General features: G+C 29.8%; 1 pseudogene across 1 annotated transcript; it reads right to left on the reverse strand.

Annotated features, from left to right (window-relative positions):
* Positions 1-1,834: 1,834 nt before the first annotated feature.
* Positions 1,835-4,771, reverse strand: LOC111294521 (uncharacterized protein At2g39920-like; annotated as a pseudogene). Its single transcript, XR_016327615.1, has 4 exons — positions 4,031-4,771; positions 3,280-3,731; positions 2,492-2,704; positions 1,835-2,202 (listed from the first exon to the last, which is right to left on the reverse strand). The product of XR_016327615.1 is annotated as an uncharacterized protein At2g39920-like (transcript).
* Between the last annotated feature and the right edge of the window lie 4,561 nt (positions 4,772-9,332).

A 9,332-nucleotide genomic window follows, 5' to 3' on the forward strand; every position in this document is an offset into this window, starting at 1 on the left:
CTTTTAATTATGTACTTAATTAGCTATTTAATATCATATAAAAAATTATGTTAAACATTTAATTATGATACTCATTTAATAATTATTATAAAATTATTTTTTATATTCATAATACAAATATAATATAAATATTAATATTAATCCTATATATTATTATTTTATTATTTAATCTTTAATAGTTTATCATTTTGAATTTATACTAAAAATTAATATAGTCATGTAATATAAATTAAAATTAACATTAAAAAATATATATTAAATACATATTAAATGAGTTTTTAAATTTTTTTAAATTTTTTAATATGTAAATTTTTTAATATTATTAATATGTCAAATTTATTAAGTTGTAAATAATTGATAGTTTATATTTATTTATTATTTTAGTCGTGTTCTTATATATATATATATATTTGTGTTAGTCATATCTATTCGTATATATTCATATCGATCGTATCTATTCGTATATATCATTATTATTTGTGTTTATTCGTGTCATATTTAAATGAATTAATTGTATGAGTATTAATTGTGTTATGTAACATGTAACATATATATTAAATGTGTCGTATTTGTATTTAAATTTTAAATATATTTTATAATTTGTATCACATTTATATTTTAATAATTTATATTACCATACGTGTCAAATACAATACGAGATACGACAAAAATCTCAATTCTCAAGTCTTATATCATAGATGTAATTGATAGGCAAGAATTTGGGTGGGATTGGGGTGTTTTTGGAGGGTAGGTTATGTGTAGTTTTTTTGGGGGGATTAATGAGCAACTGATCCATGTTTTAAGCTTGGCCTAATGGATTCAGCATTTGGGTCTCAAACCCCAAAAAGGTAACCTCCTGATTCCTAATGGCCTGCTATAAGCTCCCCTACTGTTCAGCGTTCACATTTCAGGCTTTGCCCATTTCGACGTAAAGCAATATCATCAATTCATTATCTTCATCAAGTTTTTGGAGTCAACTTAAAAATCTCTAATGCAACTCTTTTGATCAGTAGGTGTTTATCACTATTTCACTCTTTCTTCTCATGTTGTTCCCTTCTTACCATCTTTATGAAAAATTTTGACTAATGTTCATTAATTTTGTTAATACTGTATCAAGCATGTTCATAAGTTTTTGAAAATAGGGATTACTTCTTCTACTTCTTGACACTTTGTACAATTTCATCTAAAGTTTGCAGTTCAACACTTCAATTTTTATTTATAGAAGAAAAAAATGCTAATTAATCTGTCTTTGCTTAAAAATGAAGGCTTTGCATGTGGTAGGCTTTATAGTTACCATATGAAGTTATTAAGTTTATTGCATTCATCAAGAAATTTCATAAAACTGAGTCAGCATAAAAAATGGTATCAGTATTTAGTCATGTTCTTTTGGGTCCTTTTTTTTTGGAAAAGTTTCATAATTTCCATGTCTGGCCTCAGCTTGGTTGCTGGTACAGACTACAGAGGAAAGCAGGCATAAACTTTCAGCAATTTGATTGAAGTTTGTTCACATTCTGAGCTACTGCTAGATCAGAACTTTCATGTTGGATTTAATGTTTGATTCCTCAGGCTTTGGAAGATAAGCCATCAATTATATCATTAGAATCCACTGTTTCATATTATAGAATCCAAGCAAGAAGTTCTTGATTCCCTTCAGGAAAAAGGAAGAAAATCTAAAATGTGCAAGAGTATACAAACGTGGACCGACTGTTTGCTAGAAGCATCAGTATTTTCCACAGATAAGAACTGAATAAACTTCTAACACATAGCACCAACGAACTTGAAAGAAAAACCTATGAAACCAAATAGCTAACCATATGAAAGCAGGAACCTAATATAACAAAAAGCCAAAACAAAGTGAACAATCTTTGAAATTGATATTGGTAAGTAATTACATTGCTGCAGGCTCCCAGATGACCATGCGTGTTCTCCGCTTCAGAAGAAATTAAAAAGAAAAAAATAGAATGCAAAGAACAATCAAGAGGATACAAGATCTAATGTGAAACCCTCCAGCTTTCAATGTGATTTTTAAAATTGTAGTATAGAGGGTTCGGAAGCTTAAACACACATCTTCCCAAAAACAAGCCTGTTAATGCATCCATTTGGCTGATAATCACACTGATTATTTGAGTACCTTCTTTCTTCATTGCTGTTCTTCGTCTAGAAAAGTATTTGCAGGTATCTATTTCCTTTTCGCTATCCAACCTGCAAAAGATTGTTGGAAAGTTTAACAAGCTACATTGGACATAAGCACCCCCGGAATACAAATCAAAGATGATACTGTTATGCTCTCAAATGAAAGTGTCATCTCATCTCATCTCATCATGAAAAATAAGGATTTCCCCCTATAAAAACAACCATAAGTACCTTGAGTTCAAACAGAACCTTTATTTTGTAAGATATGCAGAGGTGATAAGCAAACATCAAAAGATAAAAGAAGAAAAAGAGGGAAAAGTTTATCCAGACGGTTTAAGGAGAGGAATGCCAACAATACCTCATAATCAAAGAAGACCAACGCCCACCATGTCCTAAAGAATTAAGGCGTTCAATAGTGGCATTTCGCTGTCTCTCAGGTTTCCTTGATAACAGAATCAAAGACCATCCTCTGGACTGAAGTTTCGTATACAATTCCAGAGTAAACAGGTGCTTGTGATAGTTTGCATCTTCAATGCAATCAATAGGCCTGCCACAGACATATTGGTTGAACCTAACCAAAACAAGATTTTAATCCTGATAAGTGATCCATAACCAATACACTGAAAGGAAAAACCAATAGAGAAAAACATATAACTTTCAGAACTAATCTGTGATGTATGAAACTGAGGTGGCTCAGATTAAGAAAAATGGGTCAAGATAAAAAGTCATTTTTCTAAGGTCCAACCTGCAACTGGCTGCTTCTGAATTTGTTTAATGTCTTTTAACAACCCCTATGAAGGCATATCTTGGTTTTTATACCCATAAAAACATTAGGAATAACAAGAATAGCATTACTTCTACAATGAAAAAGGGCAAAACAAGAAGAGTACAGAATGAAAGTGAAGCAAAGATCCTTTTCCAGGCTTCAAATTCATGTGAAAAGTCTTTCAGGAAAAGAAAGACCTCAACAAAACAAGTAGTCAAGGGGGGAAAAGTAAAAGAGAAAGAAAAATGGGACAATGATCATGTGGTATAGGGAACTCAAAGATTATGGTTTTCAGCCTAGACATCACAAAATAACATGGATGAGAGAGAAAATTTTATCCAAATGCAGCAAATGTGTGTAAAAAGACATCACAAAATAACTGGTGTGTTAATTGATTGGAGTAGCGAGAATCTGAAGCAAGGATGTCATCTATGTCCATTAACACCACATCCAGATGATCATCTTATGGTGAAACAGTATTAAAAAAGCTTTCAATCATCCACATTGTGAAATTTAAATCTCGTGCATATTCTCCTTCTTTGATATATTGAGTGGCAAGACTTGTACAGACTGGAGGAACCTCAGCTGCTTCCAAGCTATTGAGCTCCCCATGCTTAGCAAAAACCTTGCGATAATGGTAATTATCTCTTGCTCTCTCAATATCCACAATTCCCTTTGTCCTACTTTCACAGGATTGCAACATTACTGCTAATGTGACCAGCAAAGTTACTAATGGAACCCCAACAATTACAAGAGCAGCAATGAAGAATGTTGCAGCAAAAGATGTCATGTAGACCAGACTCAACCACATAGCGGCTTCCCATCTCCGTTCCTAAGGAGAATGACCAAGATTGATATGTGTATGTCAGACATCGAAAGATTCAGCAGTAGCAATCATATAAAGAAACATAGGGATCCAAAATCCAGTAAGTACACACATAGATGAAGCATTCAACCTATTAAAATAACGTTGCATACTACATATTTTGCTCAGACTACTTAGATCTTTGGACAAATTCAGTTCAGGCATGCCGAATGTTTAAAAGCCTCTCAGGAAAGGTATTCTAATGTGAATAGAAACAACTCTTGAAATCCAAAAGGAAAGTAAAATCAAATCAAATACTGCCACACCCGCATCTCCCCTACTTAAGAGACTCTGAGCGGAGAATTCCCGCTCCATTTGATGGCCATAAGCTGACATTGTGATTCAATCTAACCGGATAGCAGGCTGCAATATCCAGATCCCTTCCAAATCATAGAAGAGTCAACTGCAACAACAAATAACAACCATTATTGAAATTATATTAGCTATATGATGGCAGTCACAGGTATGATATTCAAGGCGAAATCCCAAATAAAGCAAAAACTTTCAAGCAGCTTCATCCACCATGGTATGAGCAACCAGTAGCTCATCTCAACTTCATTGCCCATACATAAGTTAGCGACAAAAGGAGAGAAAAGAGATAGGGTAGAAATAAAATAATTAAAAAAAAAAAGAAGTTCCTTTAAAGTATCTTTCGTCAACAAGAATTCAGAAAAGTGTATATTGATAGAAAAGAAACTATACTGGCAACCGAGATCCACCTCTGTCTAAGGCATAGCCAAAACACCGAGGAATCAAGTTTTGACACATGACAAAACCAACGAATACTCCATTTTGTTAAGAATATCTTAAATAGGTGAAAAGGGTCCACAAATCTTTAACTTATTAGATATAACATAATCACAACAGTCAAAATTTTACCGATTAACTCACTGCTTAACGAAGCAGCTTGGTAAAAAGAATAAAACAATATTTAGAAAAATGAAACAAGTTCATAAGTGAAGCAGCATAAAGACATAATAAAACCAAAGCAGAACCCAACCAAATCAAATTCTGATGCAATTATTTAATGCAAAAACTGATGTTTTTCTCATAATCTCAAACAACCTTAAACAAGACAAACAGAGAGAGAGAGAGAACATGAGAGAGGCATTTGAAGAAATGGGAAACAGTGGGAAGAGAGCAGAAGATAAGAAAACGAAACATTAACTAAACTAAAAGTTTAGAACTGATCAAGACAAGTAAAGAATATCTGAGTCTTTCTCGAGGAGAAGGGATAGTTTTGACACTGGGGAGACGGCAGATATTGGATTTTGGTTATTAATATTTTATTTTTAAAATTATTAAAATTAATCATAAGTCGAAACATATTATAAAATTATTTTGGTGAAGGTTATTTTAACAAATAGTTATTTATGGAACAATGTTTTTATAGAACAATTGTTTACAAAATAACTATTTAAGGAATAATTTCTTCATGAAATACCATCATCGAATAATTGTTCTCGGAACAATTTCTTCAAAGAATAACACCAATATCTTTATAAAAAACTCTTTTATTAATAACTGTTTCACTAGGAGTTATTATATAAAATTCATTTTTTTAATGTTACTTAATCAAAAGAAAAAGTGAAAATAACCTTGGAATGTGACAGGATTCTTAGGATAATTCCCTTATTAGGATGTTTCGGAAAATTTGACTTAGTAGATCAATTATGAAGATAGTTAAAAGGCCTTCGATTAACCTTCCTCTAAAGTACGAATATTTCTCTTTTTTAAGAAAATAAATAGTGAACTTTATATTCAATATACTTATCACCAAAAGCTAATTAAACTCCAATTCAGTAATGCATTAACACTTTTTATAACTGTCAATTTCACTATTATTCCCATTCAATATTTAAGATATATATAATTCCTATTCTTAAAACCTATAAATAGAAGTTTTTACAATTCATTAAAGCGAAAAACATAATATAGGCAAGGTTTAAGGTTTTAAAAGAAAAGATAAATAGATCTAAAATATGTATTTAAGAGTAATTAAACAAATGATCATTTCTTTTTCAAAAGACATCTTTCATTTTATCCAAGTATGCCTTTTCATCTTTTTCTTTCTTTTTCTTTTTTCTTTATTTTTTGCTTGCTTTTTGTTCTTTTTCTTTTTTTTTTTTTTTTTGCATGAGTTCAAAAATTTTTGAGAACTCAGTTTGTTTCAAGGTTGCCCTTAACATAAGACATTATTCTTAGCCCTTTAACATAAGATCAAATGCGCTCTTTAAAAATTTCACTATTTATTTCAAGACATCTTATCCTTTAAATTTGAAAATACTTAATATTTTATTTTTGTTACAACCCCTTTTTCCTTCCAAAAGTGCTCAATACCATTTCTCAAGTGTTTTAAATTTCAAAAAATAAATTCTCTTTCTTGTTTTATCACCGAAATTTGGCAAACTTAACCATGATGCAAAAAACTAATGAAATGATTATGTAAATGCATATTTTTACTCCATGCAAAATGCAAGTACATGTTTTCGCAATGCAAATGCTTTATGCAAATATGCAAATGACTTTTCCCAATACAAATGCAAATATCTTTTTTCTGATGCAAATGTACTATGCAATTATATAAATGCAAATGTTTATCCCAATGATGCAAGTAAAAATACCTTTTTCATGATGCAAATGCAAATATGATGATACATATGCAAAGATCATTGCCATGATGAAAAAAGGACATTCATTTTACATGATGTAAATGTCTCTATAAAGATGCAAGTGCCAAGATTCCTTTTTCTTTTCATTTTTTAGATTTCAATTCTGCTTATTTCTTTTTGCTCATCAAATTAGCTCTTCTACCTCCTCTTAAAAGGGCCCATCTTCCATCTTTTCATTTCATTTTCTTTATTCATTCACCTATCTTCTTTATTTTATCTTTACCAGTTTTCACTATCTTTTTCTCTTCAAACAATGTTTCCTAACTTTTCTTTCATTTTCGTTCTCAATTATTTTGTTATTCTTACTTCCATCATTGACTCTAACATACCACATGTGTATAATCATTTTAAACTTATTATATGCATCATGTAAAATCAAGAAGACAAACAACTATGTTCCTTTCACCTCGTATGTGCATAAAAGAATACATTTTTCTTTTTCAAAAATGTTTATTTTTCAATGGAAAACATTTTTTTAATCAAAACTAGTCTAAATGATTTCTTTATTCATTACAAATATGCCTAACTAGTCATTCAAACTTTTTCAAAATAACCAACAAAATTACCCCACATAACTAAATCTCATGTTCAAAGAAAATGAAATATTTCAAAAAGTTATTTTCAAGTCTCTCGAGAATTAGCATTCCCTATTATGGATGAAAAATGTGACAATTTTTATTTTCAAACAGATTGACTGTTTATCACATCAAGATTTCAGTTCATTCAAGAAGGCTCACTATTTGAAAGGAATAAAAAAGATGTATATTTTTTCATCTAAGCTCACAAATGAAACCTAAATTTTTCTAAAAAAGTATGAATCCCTTGGAAAACCAAACATGTTTGACACTTTTTTTAGTATTTAGGTACGACATTTTGATAAATGTCAAAGTCAATTGTGATAGGTTCAAAATTTTTAAAGGTCATTTAGGAATAAGAGAAGAATGATCAAATTAAAAAAAAAAAAATTAGTCCTTTTAATGGATTTTAAACTTTTATGATCCTAATATTGTTGGATTTTTTAGGGGTTTAGTTTGTTTCTTATTAACCTTTACTATTTTATTTGGTGTTAGGAATCGATTCAAAGTCTTTAAAGTTTGCTCTAGACTGACCTTTTTTAGGGTTTTCACCCTAGAGCCATATCCTTTTTTTTTTCTTGTTTTTTTTTTTGTTTTTTATTATTAATTCATACATTTAAGAATTCAAACTTATCTAAAATGAGTTAATGGTTCAAATAGGTAATTAGGTAATAAAGGAAAACAAAAAGGTTCATAGGTTTTACGACTATCCTTTAAAAAGAAGCTCTTCAATTTTAAAACCTTTATATTTGATCTAATATGAACTTTTTTAAGGACATAACATAAGACAAGGCTTAGGATTTTCAAAGAAAGAGATAAATAGGCCAAAAAAAAGTGTGTAAGGGTGATTAAACCAAGGATTATTATTTCTTATTTAAAGGATTCACTTTAGGGCATTTATCCTTTCATCTTCTTGTACTTTCTGCTCAATCATTCATTTCTTTTTATTTTTCCTTTTTTTACTTTTTTTTGTTCTTCATTTTTTCATTTTTCATTTTTCTTATCTCATTTCTTTCATTGGCTTTCCCATTTCTTATTTTCTCATTCTTTCACTTTTCTTTTCCTTTTCATTGAGTGGATTTAAAACTTTTAAAAATCTTTTATTGGACATTTACCCCCAACCTATAAGGTTCTTTCTTGGACTTTACCATACTTAACTCTTAAATACATCCCTTTTTGTCTCTCACTATGGAGGATGATCCTTGGTCAATGTTTATTTAAAAAAATTTTTATTAGGCTCAAAATGATAGTAAAGGATAAATTTTTATATTTGTGAATGGATGATGACATATGGCTATTTATCATCTTAAGCATAGTTACTCAATTTTTAAGAGCAATTTTTTCGAAAAAAAAAGTTTGTAGAAAAGTTTTTTTTCTTCTGTTTTTTTCAAATTTTTCTTTATTTGGGATTTTCCTAATCTTTTTAACTTTCTTTGAACTCTCTGATTTTCTCTCCTTGGTCTTTTCATAAATTTATTGAAATTTTTTTATTTTTAGATTCATCCAAATGCCTCAAGTGCATGATGTCATAATCAAAATTTTTCTTTCTTTTTCATTTTTTTCTTTTTTTTTTTACTTTTTTTTTACACAACCCATATCACAATTTAAAAAAAAAATACCTCATCTTGACAAACCACCCCTAATGAAGGTTAAATGTAAGAAAAAGGTCAAGTGGAATGAACTTGTTTAAGGTGTTAAAGAGTTTTTGTCACTCAACAAAAAAGAATAGGTTGATTATAACTCAAGTTGTTTTAAGAGTAATAAGCTCTTTTTTTTAGTTAATGTGCCCCAAAACACTAGACAAGGATAATTTTGGGGTCAAGAACTAAAATGTCAGTATGTTTGAGGTCATTTAAAGAGATTTGGCTGCCTTTGATCTTGGTAGTTTTTGAAGCTATATATAGCTTTGACATTTATCAAAGTACCTGCATTTATAATATTTGAAAAGGCGTCATGTTTATTTGGTTTTCTAAAAACTTAAAAATTTTAAATTAACCATTTTATTGTTCATTGTAAAGGAAAAGATTATCACTTCTTTTGGTCATGGTATGATCAAGTGAGAATTCAATTCATGGAATTCGATTGTATGCCTTTCAAAAAGTTGAAGCTCTCGTGTAATTCTCATTTAAATGGGCTAGGCCATGAAATATTCGAGAGGAAAAGTGGGATTGGTCCATAATGACCACCAATTCTTTCAAGACTCTTTTTAATATTTAAGAAAAATCTCATTTATTATTTTTTTTTTGTTTTTTTTTTCATTTTTCGTTATTTATGCATTTCTATTTTGCAAATTCATCATGTAAGGACTTATTCTGAACAAT

This window comes from Durio zibethinus, chromosome 14, assembly GCF_047325235.1.
Source record: "Durio zibethinus cultivar Kanyao isolate XHJ-2024 chromosome 14, ASM4732523v1, whole genome shotgun sequence".
Classification (NCBI taxonomy): domain Eukaryota; kingdom Viridiplantae; phylum Streptophyta; class Magnoliopsida; order Malvales; family Malvaceae; genus Durio; species Durio zibethinus.